Below are 16,039 nucleotides of genomic sequence, written 5' to 3'. Positions count from 1 at the left end.
CTACCCACGCCATCCCATTGTTGGTGCCATCCAGGGATCCATTCACGCTCTTGAACAGCGTGGTCGTTCGGTGGTGTTCATATGGACCCCGGGACACGTTGGAATAGCGGGAAACGAACTCACCGACAAGTTAGCCAAAGAAGCTACCCGCAAACTGCCGTCGGAGATCGGCCTCCCGGCAACTGATCTCCGAACGGTTTTGCATCGTCGGGTCTTTGGGATGTGGGGAGACGAATGGCGCACTCTGTCTGCACCCAACAAGCTGCGGCAGGTAAAGGCGACCACGACTGTTTGGGGTTCCTCCATGCGGGCCTCTCGCAGGGATTCTGTTGTTCTGTGTAGGCTCCGCATTGGTCACTCTTGACTGACGTATGGTCATCTGCTGCGTCGAGAGGACCCCCCTCATTGTCGCTGTGGTGCGAACATGACGGTGGCCCATATATTGTTGGAATATCCTCTTTTAACCGCTCTCAGGCGTGATTTTAATCTCCTGGGTGATTTATCCTCTCTTTTAGGTGACAATGTCTCTATGGCAAATCGGGTTTTAAGTTTTATTCGCGCAAGCGGCTTTTATAGGTCCATTTAAATTTTTTTAACATCACCCTCTTTTGAGCTGTATCTTTTACTTAGTTTTGTGTTGTAATTCGACTCCACCCTAAACTTTTAGGCTGGAGGTTTTAACGTGTTGCAGAGTGGCTGGCTCATCCTATTATTTTCGTGATCAGCCAGCCACAGTCCTCTGCTGTGTAGTTTTAATTCCTTCTGCCTTTGTTCTCTATGTTGTTTTTGTTACTGAGCTCTGTTTTTCGTGTTGTCTTACAATGGCCCATGGGGCTTTTCTTCCCCCGGAATTTTTCTTTTAGTGCTTCGCCTGACTGGTGGATAGTTTCCCTGTGCTCTGTGTTTTTATGAAACAAGGGACCGATGACCTTTGCAGTTTGGTTCCTTTAATCTTTAACCCAACCAACCAACAGACACTGAGTGTGAGCAGGAAGCAGGAAGCTTGCCATGGCAGCAAGAGCTTCCTCACACCGCACCAGGTATGAGATTAATTCTATGGTATGCACAAAACTGAAATACCTCATGGGTCATCCTTATATTCATGTATGCCCAATAGTTCTTTTCTGTTCCAATACTCAATGCCTGCATTCTGATTTAATGTTTACTTACAGGACCTGTCAGCAAATGAGTTTAGGAAGGTGCTTTTGATATACCATGAAAACAAGAGCTTACACACAACACACCAGGTATGCGATTAATTCAGTGTTATGCACTATACAGAAATGCCCTGTGAGTCATCCCAAAATTCACATATGCTCAATGTTACTTTTCTGTTCCAATGCACTATGTCTGCACTCTGATTTAATATTTACTTTTAGGGCCCATCGGTTTGTCTGTGTGGCACAGCAAGTGTCACTGAACAATGGCAGCAACACAGCCAACATGCCACCTATGTCTGTCCCTGTAGCTGTGTGGTTAGAGAGACTGATAGCTACGTAGGGTCCCAGGTGCAATTCCTTGCCAAGTCGGAGAGTCTATCCTCTCGGGGGCTGGGTTATGTGTTGCATTTCAAAATAAGGTAAAATTGTGATAATGGCAAATCACCAAAGTGGTATCATCTGGTGAAGACTTGCAGTAGGCAACCGAATGGTCCTGCACAGGATCTCCCAGACAGAAATGCCACATCGTCATTTCTTTTCACTCTAGGTATGAGACTGATTCTATGTTATGCACATTATTGAAATGAGTTGTGAGTTATCTCAGAATTCGTATATGCTCAGTCAATTTAATATTTATTTGCAGGGCTGTAGAGTAAGCATTGAGTAGCTGTGTATACTATGATGCATTATCATGACTGTCACCTAGCATGGCAATACAGTATGCCGCTGTAATGGTGTCAACAGTGTTGTGTAGTTTGTCTGCTCCAATGGATGGTGGTGTATGAGAAATAGACTTGTCAGGAAGGCCAGTCGGACCTCTGTACCCCAGGTTTGCATTTTGGCCAGTGGATATTTGGAGCAAATCCAGTAATACTCAGGTACGGAAACGTTTATTTATTTATCTTTAACATCACAGGATCGTGTTTCCATATCTGCATCCATCCCCCGTCCCCATTCCCAGGGAGACGGGTCATAACTATTTTGTGAGTTTGTGCATGGAGCACATGAGGCTCCTAGTAATTGAATCCTTTCTACTTTTCCAGGCTGCATTAACTCTCCTGTGCTCGTCCATCCCTGTCCTCACTCCTTCCTATCTTCCCTTTCTTTATAGCTCTGTTTCCTTGCTTATACTGACGTGGCTATCCTGGTTTTTTGCTATCCCTTACAGTTTTATTCTTCTTGCTTTTCACTTTCCTATTTGGAGTTTTTGGTCCCTCTTTGGAGTTGAACTCCTCTAAATTTTGTCTCCATGGTGTGAGCCAAATGGGGAACACCACCATACATGAAGTCTTTGGCTTCAGGTAAAAAATGGAAGAGCTGGTAAGGCCTCATGCCATTGTCCTTTTCATGCTCTACAGCTAGCACAGTACTCATTTCATGTGCTTGGGGTGTTCTGTACTCTTTTGGTTGAGTCATCTGACAACACAGGGATCACAGTTCTGATAATTGAGCTGCTACCTTCCCGTGTATGCCTAGGAGTAGTGGCTTGTTGTTCTGGAGCATTGGAACTCCCAGCAACAACTCCTATTCCAAGTGGCCCTTGATGTGACTGAGTAGTGCACAAGGGAAAAGCCCCTGATTGGTTTTGGTGATATCAGGGTGAACACTTTGTGTATCAAACATTTAAAACTTAAAAAAAGAAAAACGGCCGTTCTATGGCTATCCTTTAGTCGGGAATGACTATTTTCATGTTACCTCTTTTGAACCTATAACTTCCCCTCCCTGGATATCCCTTGATGGGAGGAGGGTCAGACTCACTGGCTTGGGATGGAGATCTCTTCCTGCTACCTGGTCTGCATCAAGACTGACAAGGACACCTTCCCACTACCAGCCCATTATTTTTGGTGGAAACTGTCCAAGACAAGTTTGGCTGCTCTATTGATCATATTTTCTGCCGCTGAACAGTCTGTGGCACTATGCCTGTGATAATCTTCACAACATTTTCATGTCCATTACTCCTCAACAGCCTTTGAATATGTTTCAGGGTGTCATTCCTCATAGGGACCTCATCTTCCAAACTGGTGATCTGCAGGCCAGTCTGGAATGGCAAGGTATTCATTTTGTTCAGAAAGGCCCTAAGGACAACCACACTGATAATGACCACTTTATTCTGGTCTTTGAAGGGGATACCCTCCCAGAAAATGTCAAGGTTATGGTTTATCAGTGATGTAAAGCTATACGGTTTCACATCACAAATTCCTTTTTGCTCAGTCTTGGGCTGACTCTTGGGGTCCACCCCCTACCCAATAAACTTCTTGCAATAAGGGGACTCTCACTGCATGGCCCACAGCGGATCTACCATCCTCTGCTATCTTTGTATTGGTCATACCAGGTTGACTCAAGCCTCTTACTCCATAATGATCTCCCCCCCCCCCTCCACCCCCACCCTTCATTGTCATCCATATTTTACTAGACTCCCCCAACCTTTTGGCCTTTCGCATTAAAAATGCTCTTCCACTCTCCATGGTTACAGACGTTAGCAGATGACCTTGCGTAGTTACATCTGTCTTCGGTTATCATCATAAAAGTGGTTTGTCCCGTATATTTAAGTACCTGAATTGTCTTCCATAATTGGAGGCCTTCATCATTGCCTTCATGCTGGCCGGGTTACCCTCCCCATTTTGTGCTCTTTCCTCCCCCCTCCCCCCTGCGGGTTCGTTGGTACGAATAGGCCTGCGGTATTCCTGCCTGTCGCAAGAGGCGACTAAAAGGAGTCTCAAACGTTTCGGCCTTATGTGATGGTCCCCTGTCGGGTTTGACCTCCATATCTCAAAATTTTTCCGAAGAGCGAGCCGATTGGGGAAGGGCGCTGTGATGTTACAAAATAGAAGTGATGTTGCTATTCAATGGAAAGTTGGAAATTGAGATTTAACTAACTGTTTTATCAATCACAATTGGCGTAAGAATCATGGATTGACCATTGTCATAAAATATTGCATTATTAGATGTGAATAGTTTTTACTTGCGGTTTCGCGTGGCTTGAGGCAGTCACAACTAGCGTGCTATTGATTAAGAAGTTGCGTTATCGTCTTTCTAATTACTTCATGATCGTAGATACGATCATACCCGGTTGTGAAGTTATTGTTATGACAAAAAAATTTCCTAAGGGACCAGAAAGTTCTTAAGGGCGCAAAAACAACTGTAACATCACACAAAAGAGAAATTCAATATTAAAGCTGATGCAAGAAGACGATAAAACAGTTTTCTTTTTATCAAGGTAACACGCACATTGGACTGCTGATCTTGGAGTCTGTAATATTAGCAAAATGCATAATTAAAATGAAAATAATACTGAGGAGATTATAGAAATGAGCACTGCTAAATGATTCAGTATTCCGAGAAAAAATATTTATTATAACTAAAACATATATCGTACCTTAAGCTTAATACTACAATGACGGTAGATTTTTATGTCCATATCATGTCCATTGAGCGCTCTTTTATATAGCCATTGTCCTCTTGAGTCGCTCGTGCTTCGTCACGGTAAGTTACAACAGTTCTTCTTCCTACACTTCACTCAAAACTTAGACGGAACACGTTTTTATTTATTTAGTAAAAATAATTAGATCAGACCGCCACAAATCTGCGTCCGTCTTACTCGAGAAAAACAGTAAAAGTCTTTTTAGCGCTCAAGGCTTCATTTGTTCTCCAGCGAACAAAATAGTGAAGGATCGCATATCCATCCGTACTTTTCTGTTTATATTGCCGCCCAAAGACGACGAATTACATTATCTAGAAAATTCCACCGTCGCCATGCGACGCCTTATTATATATTAATCATTCTTTATAAACAAGTATTTGCCTTCTGGCTGAATTTGCTGTTTTAATTAAGCCAAAAATAGCGAATATCACAGCGCCTTACTTGGTGCATTGTGTCCATCTTGCGTTGAGAACTTTCGCCAGCTTATTCGTCGTTGCGTTGCAGTCCTGCCCCCTCTAAATCTCTTGGGCATGGATACGCTCCTGCGTGCACTATGCCAAGCTATGTGCAGGGCCACTTTCTGCACTGACGGCGACCATGGACCACATGTCACCTAACATCCAGCACGGTAGCCAGTCCGTTGTGGTGGGGCCGCCATGTACCCTGTTGGTTGTAGCCCCCTGACAACACAGAGATCGCTCTACTGATGCCTGCGCCGTTAACTCCCCACGTATGCCAAGGAGTAGATGCCCATCTCCTTGGGGCATCGGGACTCCCGGCAATGGCGATCCTGGCAGGTGGCCCTTGCTGTGGCTGGGTGGCGCCCGTGGGGAGGGCCCTTGGCCGGAGTAGGTGGCATCAGGGTGGATGACACGCAATGAAGCGTGGCACATCTTCTCTTGCTGGTGGCCAGCCACCAGCAGTCTCTAAGCGTTCGAGGGCTCATTTTAAAGCTAACGTTTATGACCCCAAATCGTTCCCATCCCTGGCCACACCATGGCAGGAACGAAAGGCAATGAATGACAGTGATGTGTATTCGCCCAGGTATCTCGTCTGTACCAGAGCTGATGGTGACTCGTTTCTATCCGTGAAGCCTCAGTTCTTTGTAGAGCATTTAGAGGACAAGTTTGGGGAGGTGGAGGGCTTGTCCAAAATGCGCTCTGGGTCAGTTTTGATAAAAACAGCATCCTTTGCCCAGTCACGCAGGTTACTTGCTTGTGACAAGTTGGGGGATGTTAACGTTACCATCACCCCACATAAGAGTTTAAATATTGTCTAGGGTATTATTTTCCATCGGGACCTACTTTTGCAGTCTGATGACGAGCTGCGCGCCAGTTTAGAGTGCCGAGGTGTACATTTCGTCCGGTGCGTTCATCGGGGTCTGAGGGACAATCAGGTAGCTACCGGTGCCTTCCTCTTGGCCTTCGAAGGTGATACATTACCAGAGCAGGTCAAGGTGATGGTCTACCGATGTGACATCAAACCCTATATCCCTCCCCCGATGCGGTGCTTTAAGTGCTGGAAGTTCGGTCACATGTCCTCTCGCTGTACTTCTAGCCTCACATGTCGAGATTATGGACGCCCATCTCATCCCGATACTCCATGTGCTCCGCCTCCCGTCTGTGTCAACTGTGGAGAGCCTCATTCACCTTGCTCGCCGGACAGCAGTATCTTACAGAAAGAACGCAACGTCATGGAATATAAGACCCTGGACCGACTGACCTACACTGAGGCTAAGCGGAAATTTGAACGGCTACATCCCGTGCGCATGATGTCATCTTATGCCTCCACTGTCACTCCTGCTCCAGCTCCTTCAGCTGCAAGATATACAGTCAGCTCTCAGAGTCAGAGGACCTCACCTGCCCCCTTGACGATGGGGGCCCCTTCTCTCGCTGTTGCTCCCACACCATCTACCTCGGGAGCAGCACCCACTAAACCACTTCTAAGCCGGAGAAGCGTAAGTCTTCTTCGGCTTCTCTCGCTCGGAAGGGATCCCTTGGGTCACTCCCTTCCCAGGTTCCTACCAGCGGCACAGCAGACACCAACCAGTGGCTGAAGGAGCCACAGGTCGCTGGTCGACGGGCATCGCGATCCTCTTCGGTCCCGGAGACTGACTCCAATAAGCCCTCTCAACAACGGCAACCAAAGGAACAGCGAGAGAAAACGACTTTGAAGACCCGTAAGAACAAGACACCTGCAGTGGCACCTACTCCACCGCTACCTAAAAGCTCTGCGTCTGAGGATGAGGTGGAGATCCTTGCGTCCGCTGAGGACCTCGATCTCGCCGGTCCCTCAGACGCAATGGATAGCACTTGCACAGGTGCTCCATCGGAGGCAGCAGGTGACCGAGCGGCATAATCCCAGTCCCGTCACGCCTTTCTCAGGCATGGACAATGCCATCCTCCAGTGGAACTGCAGCGGTTTTTTCCACCATCTAGCTGAGCTCCGACAACTTATCAGCCTTCACCCTTTCTTCTGCATTGCTCTTCAGGAAACTTGGTTTCCAGCAATGCGAACTCCCGCCCTCCATGGCTATTGGGGTTGTTATAAGAACCGGGCAGCTTATGGAAGGGTGTCTGGTGGCGTCTGCCTCTATGTCCTTCACACTCTGCACAGCGAGTCTGTCCCTCTCCAAACACCTTTAGAGGCTGTCGCTGTTCAGGTGTGGACGCCACAGGCTGTTACCGTCTGCAGTCTTTACCCTCCACCGAATGGTGATGTCTCGCAGCATGTCCTGGCTGCGCTGATAGCCCAATTGCCGCCACCTTTCTTGCTACTGGGCGACTTCAACGCCCATAACCCTCTGTGGGGTGGGTCAGTGGCGACAGGTCGAGGCGCCACCGTTGAGCATTTATTGTCGTAGCTCGATCTCTCGATTTTAAATGATGGTGCCTTCACACACTTCAGTGTGGTGAATGGCACACACTCCGCCATTGACCTTTCGATCTGTAGCCCTAGCCTCATACCGTCTGTCCAATGGAGTGTGCATGACGACCTATGTGGTAGTGACCACTTTCCAATCTTTCTGTCACTACCACAGCGTCACTTTTCTGGGCACCCTAGCAGATGGGCTATGAATAAGGCTGACTGCTACTTGCTCTCCTCCAATGCCGGTATTGAGACTCTCTCTAATGATGACATTGATGCGGTGGTTCAATCGGTCACCACCGGCATCGTTACTGTCGCCGAATCTGCCATTCCCCGTTCTTCTGGGTCCCCTCGGTGGATGGCTGTGCCTTGGTGGTCGCCTGAGATCGCTGCAGTGAATAAAGATCGCCGGCGGGCGCTCCAATGTCACAAGCAACATCCCTCTATAGACCACCTTATCGCCTTCAAACGGCTGCGTGGGCAGGCCCGCCTCCTTATCAGCCAAGGCAAGAAGGAGTGCTGGGAGCGGCATGTGTCCACCATTGGCCTCCATGTCACTCCATCCCAGGTCTGGGCCAAGATTCGACGCGTCTACGGCTATCGGACCCCTGCCGTCGTCCCTGCGCTCTCACTGAATGGAGCAGTTTGTACTGACTCCGACGTCATTGCAAACCGCTTAGCAGAGCATTTTGCTATCAGTTCCGCTTCTGCGAATTACCCCCAGGCCTTCCGCTCCATTAAAGCACGGATGGAACGTCGGAGCCTTTCTTTTTGCACAAACACTTCTGAATCCTACAATGCTCCATTCAGTGAGTGGGAATTTCACAGTGCCCTTGCCGCTTGCCCTGATACTGCTCCTGGGCCCGATAGCATCCACTGTCAGATGCTGAAACACCTTTCAGTGGACTGCTAGCGAAGTCTCCTCGACCTTTACAATCGTCTCTGGGTCGAGGGTGAGTTTCCGTCGCAATGGCGGGAGAGCATTGTCATCCCCGTTTTGAAACCGGGCAAGAGCCCTTTGGAGGTGGACAGCTACCGCCCCATTAGCCTCACCAACGTTCTTTGCAAGCTTCTCGAACGGATGGTGAGCTGGCGCTTGAATTGGGTACTGGAGTTTCGGGCCCTTCTGGCTCCGTCTCTGGGTGGGTTCCGTAAAGGCCACTCCGCCGCCGACAATCTGGTGAGCCTGGAGTCAGCCATCCGTACTGCCTTTGCCCGCCGTCAGCACCTGGTCGCTGTCTTTTTCGACATGCGGAAGGCGTACGATACGACATGGCGTCATCACATCCTTTCTACGCTTCATGGATGGGGTCTTCGGGGCCCTCTGCCGATTTTTATCCGCAACCTCATATAGTTCCTCCTACGTCCAGGAGAACGGCGTGCCGCAGAGTTCTGTTTTAAGTGTCTGCCTGTTTTTAATAGCCATTAACGGGCTCGCTGCGGCCGTGGGAAATTCTGTCTCCGCTTCCCTGTATGCTGACGACTTCTGCCTTTACTACAGCTCTACTGGCATTGCAGCTGTTGAACGTCAGCTACAGGGCGCAATCCGCAAGGCGCAGTCTTGGGCTGTAGCTCATGGGTTCCAGTTTTCGGCAGCCAAGACCTGCGTTATGCATTTCTGCCGGCGACGTACTGTCCACCCGGAGCCGCAGCTTTCTCTTAACAGCGAACTTCTTTCAGTGGTGTAATCACACAGGTTTTTGGGGGTGGTTTTCGATGCCCAGTTGACTTGGCTGCCTCATATCCGGTAGCTCAAACAGGCGTGTTGGCGGCATCTCAATGCTCTGCAATGTTTGAGCCACACCCGCTAGGGCGCCGACCGATCTACCCTGTTGCGGCTCTACCAGGCGTTAATCCAGTCTCGTCTGGATTATGGGAGCCTGGCTTATGGCTCAGCTTCCCCATCTGCGTTGCGGGTGCTGGACCCAATACTCCATAGCGGCATACGCCTTGCCACTGGTGCTTTCCGCACCAGCCCTGTGGACAGCATACTAGTGGAGGCAGGTGCCTCTCCACTGCGGTTACGACGCCAACAATTACTGGCTGCTTATGCTGCCCATGTTTTTAGCTTGCCCGGGCATCCAAATTACCGTGTCCTGTTCCCGCAGTCAGTCGTCCATCTGCCAGACCGTCGGCCCCGGTCGGGTTGTCCGATCGCCGTACGCGTCAAGGAGCTTCTCTCCAGACTTGGGGTTTTCCCTGTTCCACCTCCTTTCCGGGCACCTCTGCGTACACCCCCGTGGTGTGTTCCTCACCCTTGCCTTCGGTTCGACTTGGCACAGGGCTCGAAGGACTCAGTCCCTCCAGAGGCCTTCCGCCGCCGCTTTTATTCCATCCTGGCCACGTATCAGGGCTCTGGAATTGTTTACACTGACTGTTCAATGGTTGCTGGTCGTGTTGGGTATGCGCTAACTCTAGGGGACCATTCCGAACAATGTTCCTTGCCGGATGGCTGCAGCGTTTACACTGCTGAGCTGGTCGCCATCTTTCGTGCCCTAGAGTATATCCGCTCCTGCTCAGGTGAGTCCTTCGTTATCTGTAGCGATTCCCTGAGCGGTTTACGAGCTCTCGACCAGTATTTTCCTCGTTCTCGTCTGGTGATGGCTATCCATGAGTCCCTGCATACTCTTGCGCGTTGCGGCCGCTCTGTGGTCTTTGTATGGAGCCCCGGTCACGTCGGTATCCCGGGCAATGAACGTGTTGACCGCCTAGCCAAACAGGCCACCTGTGAACCCACCCTGGACATTGGCCTCCCGGAGACTGATATGCGGGCAGTCTTCTGCCGCAAAGTTCTCTCGCTTTGGGATACTGAATGGCGCAATCTGCCCACGCCAAACAAACTCCGTTCTCTCAAGGCGACGAAGCGTGTGTGGCAGTCATCCCTGCGAGCCACTCGCAGAGATGCAGTTGTTCTTTGTCGGCTCTGCATTGGCCACTCCCGACTGTCTCACAGTTATTTATTGCGTCGTGAGGACCCGCCTCTCTGTCGCTGTGGGGCGGTTTTGACGGTGGTGCACATTTTATTAACTTGTCCGCTTTTAACTGTGCTCAGGCAGACATTTGCGCTGCCTGATACGCTCCCTGCCCTTTTAGTAGATGACTCTGCCATGGTGGACTTGGTTTTGTGTTTTATTTGGGGCAGGGGGTTTTTATAGTTTAATCTGAGTGTTTGTTTTTTAGTGTTGATTCTGGCTTTTAGCCTCTGATTTTAAACTGAGTTTTTAATGTGTTGTTGGTGGTTGGGATTTCCTCTTTTTTTTCTCTATGGTCGACCAACGACCGTCACACTCTGTGTGTTGTTTTAATTTGTTTTGTCTGATCTCTGTCGGAGTGTTTCTCGTTCTGTGTCGTCTGACGTCTTTCTTGCTGTTCGTTTTTTATTCTCTTTGGGCGGTTTTAATTTTTTTGGAAAAAGGGACCGATGACCATCGCAGTCTGGTCCTTTTAATCCCACAAACCAACCAACCAACCTCCCCACCCCCCTCTTCTTGTGTCATCTTCCTCCGGTGTTGTCCCGACTGTGTCACAGTCGTGGTGTGATGTGGGGACCGGCGTGGGTTTGCAGTGATTCCAGCACCCTGTTGCACATAGCATAATTGAGGCACATTGTGATCTCCCCGCTCTCCTGTTCTTTACTCTTCCTGCCACCCCAGTGTTCCTTCTGCTTCTTTGTTTGACTGTTTTCTATTGCCATCGACTAGACTGTGCTGTTGGTGTGTTGCTCCCACAGCCTGTGACATTTTGGATCTTGGGACCGATGACGTCACCATGTGGTCCCTCTCCCCATTCAAACAATAATCAATATCTGTATCCAAAAGACAAGCAGTGAGACTTAGTATCTGCTCTGTTAGCATCTGTGTCAGGATGTTACTTGGATTAACGACAAGTTTGAAATTATTACTTGTTTCCACATGCAAAAGGCATTTTTGTTCCCTGATAAATTAGGGATACAAAACTATGTGCCTGTATTATGGAAATAACAACCAGTTAAAAATAAAACATTCTGGAATATGAGAAATTTGGTTACAGATAACTTTTGAAATAATGGGATTTTTAAAAAAAGTAAAATATGTACTGCAAAGTAGAATCAAAAAGGCTTTCAGCTGAGAGTTATATTGCTACATTCAGAATTACTTATCCACTCATTCCTAATTCCACCACCATGTGTTTATACTGATCCTGAAATAATATTTATTTATGAAATTTATTTTTAGGTAAATGAGTTACATTATCAGGAAAATTGTTTGTAAACAATAAGATGTAGATATATTCCCAGCTAGAACAAGAAAATATTTATTTGTTTAACAGTTGTAATATATATTACTTTTCAATCCAGCTAGATGAGTAACACTCATACAAGTTCATGATTGCAACTTACTCTGTTGTAATTTAGGGATGGTGCATGGTCAACAACAGCATCGCACTGAGTCTTAATCACAATCATCACTGCCCAGCTTGACATGGGAGCGGATTGACCTAGGAGTGCTAACATTCTTGGCTGGTGGCAAAAGCAGCGTCAATTGCTGGCCATGCATAATATCCCACATATCAGCAGAACTGCCATACCAGAGGCTGGTGAAGAAGAAAGAAAGATTGACGTTTGTTTCTGACGACTTCACCTTTGACAGGATGTCAGAGCACAAGCTCTGGTACAGAGGACAGAGAAGAAAATCAGCCTTGGCCTTTCAAGGGAACTATCCCAGCCTTTTCCTTGAGTGATTTAGGGAAATAATGGAAAACCTAAATCTGGATGGCAGGACATATAAGAGAACCAACATGTTCCTGAATAGGAGACCAATGTGCTATCTAATGTGCAATAAACCTTCATCCAGAAGTGTTCTCAGTAACTTGTTGGTTAATTCTGTATCAGGAACTGCCATGGGTATGCAGCTTGAGGAAGTGCAAGTTTTCTCTTGTGACTCGTTTGTGGGCTAATGAAAGAGATACCACTACTGCTGTGAACAGCACCTACATTAGCCTTCAATGAAATCATCATTTTGTTAGCCAGCCGAACTTCAGTAGCTGACATACCAGAAACAATAGAAATAATTTTTCTCTTCTCTTCAGCCAATACTTCTCAGGCATAGGAACTAACTTGCTTCAGAATCACTTCTCTCTCATTAATGAAAGAGACATATCTCCAACATTTGTAACTAGTACATCTGGTAACTCAGAAATTTCAAACAGATTTTCTTCTGTACTCGCTAGTTGGCAGACATTATATGCTTGCACATATTTAACTTAATGCTATAGTAAATACACGTGCAGGAATACCTGTGACTGCACACTTTACAGTCAGTGCACACTAATTTACAGTTACATGAAGTTTATCTTGTAGAAGAAAATATTATTCACTGTGACTTTGTGGCTGGTACTTCCAACCATCTGCCTACATTCCTACTTGAGTCCTTATTCATAAAAAAAATACTGGATTTGTGCTTACAGTGAATGCTTATCATTTTACTTGTTAGTTTTTCTTTCAAATCGACAATGAGCTCATCAAACAGCTTTGCTGTTACAAACAACATCAATGCAGATAGACCTTTATCCAAATATTTCACCTGCTTTGCATTGGCATGTATATATTTCAATGTCTTATGCATTCTCTCCAGGTGCATGTTTGTGTTGAGTCCGGCTCTCCTATGACAATATCCCAACACTTCACATTTTTTTCATAATACTTCTTAAAGTAGTGACCAAATTCTGAAGTCTCTGAATCGCTGTTGAGTTTCTGCAATGCTTTTACCAACGATTCTTGAAACACAGCAACGTCTCTTACCTGCATTAACGACTTAACAAGTTTGTACACCTTGTTTCTCTTGTCCAAATTTTGAATTTTCCACTTATTATTTGTCTTCCAGGCTCTATCGACATGCCTGGTACAGAAAAGTCTCATTTTAGGGGGTCCAATTGTTTTGTTCCAAGCGGTAGTATACGATTCTGCCAGGTCTGTCATGAATACTTTTGGGGAAATATGTCCAACCTGAGATCTGTTCAACTGAGACTTAACACAACTGAAAAATATACTCAAACATCTGAGTCATTCCTGTTAGATATGAGGAAAGCACATGGAAATCCATGCCTCATATCATCTGGTACAAGTACTGTGGTAACTTGAAAATCATAGCCATTTAGGCCATGAGTTCCATCAACACAAATACAATCACTTCCATATTTAGCTAATATTTCATTATATTGTTCATTATAATTAACACAAAGTCTTCACTTCTCATTTGAGGTTGTAGATCATTAATTGTTTCTTGAGGCTTATAGAACAATACACATGGATTTTCATTTTGCTGCACTTGCTCCCAACTGTCACTGCTGATCACATCATTTGGTTGTTTGAAGACAGGTTTTATGCAGCTACAAAGTCAGTCAATGTTATGCAAATCCTGCATCAATGTAAGATGCACTCTCCCGAAATTCTCAAAATTTGAATTCTGCACTGTTTCTTGAATTTTATGGACAGCAGGAAACGGGATTCCTGCAGCAATGTCTTCAGCTATCTTCATCTGTTCTTTTTCTGTCAAATTCAGATGACTTAGGTCCAGATGGTGACCAACATGAATGGACAGAAAATTAACATGGCAGTTTCCTTCCTTGCATTAGACTTAAATCTCTTCAGGCAATTTCCATTGATTTTGTTGCTCCTGTCAATTTTAGATGGCTGCGCCCATCACCTTTGGAGATAAACTGACCTGAGAAATGGCAAATATAATAGCTAGTGCCAAAGCTTTTAACAAATTTGAAATGTGTTGCACATTCCATTTTAAAAATTCTTCTTCACTGGAGAATTCTAGGCTTCTGGTTTCACACATAATGCTTGTGCAGACTGGAAAGATCCATCCAGCACTTTTTAGAATTGGTTTCGAATGCACACATCGTACGCTCGAACCTTTTCTGTTGTAGTTCATCAAGAATATTTTGTTGATGGCATTTTAAACTGCCTTTACAAGTAAAATCCTTGTCGCATAAATAGCAGTGGCAGGTACACTAACGTTCATTACTTGTAACAGAAGGCATCATTTCGCTCAGTTTCTGTAGGTGGACTGTGGATATATGCCTTTCAGAGTCTTGCAGTAACTGTACTCGTTTCCGCAAATTTCACATTTAAAAGCTGTCATTTTAAAACACTATTACAACATACAGATACAAGTGGTAAGAACAGCCACAATGTACAATATCTCTTTAAATCAACTGCTTAGTTCATGGTTCAATACTAGAAATAAGACTAATCTACAGTAAAGATGTAAATGTAGTTACTTTGGTGTAGAAGGTGTTCATTGTTCAAGAATACACCATATAAATAACTTGTCTCTTCAAAATATGTAACTAGTAATACATTCAATTTAAGAGAAGATTAAATAGTTAACTGGTGGCCAACTTCCTCTACTCCATTCACAAATTTGTTTGTAGATCTAACTGATGTACCAAGTGTACCAAATAACATAAATTTTATGGAAAATTTTACCTCTGCATGTTCGAATGAGTAATACGTTCTGTGTAAATATGTGTGGTAAACCAATTTTCGGTTTGATGGTGCGTGGCTACAAAAGGTTAAGAATTTTTTGTACACTAGTGTATTGTGGATTTACACATTGTATTTAAATTTTATTATTACTTCTTAAATGAAGATATGTTTAAGACTACTTTATTTACTTCACATCCATGAAAACCACTTCACATAGAATCTGTGGGTGACGTGTTAGCATATTTATTCTTTTGTAAATAGATGTATCATGTATGATCTCACTGTGAGCTTGGCACACTGGACGGTATTATTTAATGTATACACTAATTTATTTGTATTTGTGTCTGTTACTTTTTTTCCCTTTTAAATGACCTTTGGGAGTTATTTGTCTGTAATAATTTTACTCATGAGTATTGTCTTCATTGCTGAAGTCTCTCAGTATTTTTGGAAAATGGGAAGTGAGCCAGTAATGATGTTTGGGTCCCACAATCAACAGTAATCATAATTTAATTGGAGTTCTGAGTTATTTCAAAACACTCAAGAAAGATTATTATTTTGGGTGAAGCTGGGACACATGCTTCTGTCCCTTTGGAAATGTTCAGAGTTGTTTCATTGTAGTAAGCACTGAAAAATCTTTTAATCATTTATAATAGAGTTAGCACACCGAAATTATTTCTGACTGTTGAAGTCAGCATTACTGTTGTGTGTATCACACTACCGAAGCCAACTGACAATTTGACCTATCAGAAGTCCACTTGTATGTCACTTACACTTTGTTTCCACATTTGTTTGATTCTGATGTATTAAGTTGTTATAAAAATTTTACTGAGGCAATAAAAGTATGTCGTATTAGAATTTGTGGTTTTTTTATTTTATTTCCTTGCTCATTTCACATAGTTGCAAACTAGTAATTGTGTGGGAGATCTGAAGTGGTGCTGCTGAAACTTCACAGTAATGTAATAGCTTTGTGATTGTGTTCTGCATAAGACACTTTCATTTGGATCTGTATTGTTAATCTGGATGACAAGAAATTTCATAACCATTTCTTACTAGCGAACTTTATCACATGATCTTTGTAACTCAAGGTGCAGTCGTATAAAAAAAATTAAATTGATG

General features: G+C 45.2%; 1 long non-coding RNA gene across 1 annotated transcript; it reads left to right on the top strand.

The window, feature by feature from the left end:
* Nucleotides 1–1,386: 1,386 nt before the first annotated feature.
* Nucleotides 1,387–15,778, top strand: LOC124545404. Its single transcript, XR_006967616.1, has 3 exons — nucleotides 1,387–1,707; nucleotides 1,804–2,038; nucleotides 11,843–15,778. It is a non-coding gene; the product is annotated as an uncharacterized LOC124545404 (long non-coding RNA).
* The last annotated feature ends 261 nt before the right edge of the window (nucleotides 15,779–16,039 follow it).

This window comes from Schistocerca americana, chromosome 8 (assembly GCF_021461395.2).
Source record: "Schistocerca americana isolate TAMUIC-IGC-003095 chromosome 8, iqSchAmer2.1, whole genome shotgun sequence".
NCBI lineage: Eukaryota > Metazoa > Arthropoda > Insecta > Orthoptera > Acrididae > Schistocerca > Schistocerca americana.
This window is presented reverse-complemented; position numbering and strand designations above follow the sequence as displayed.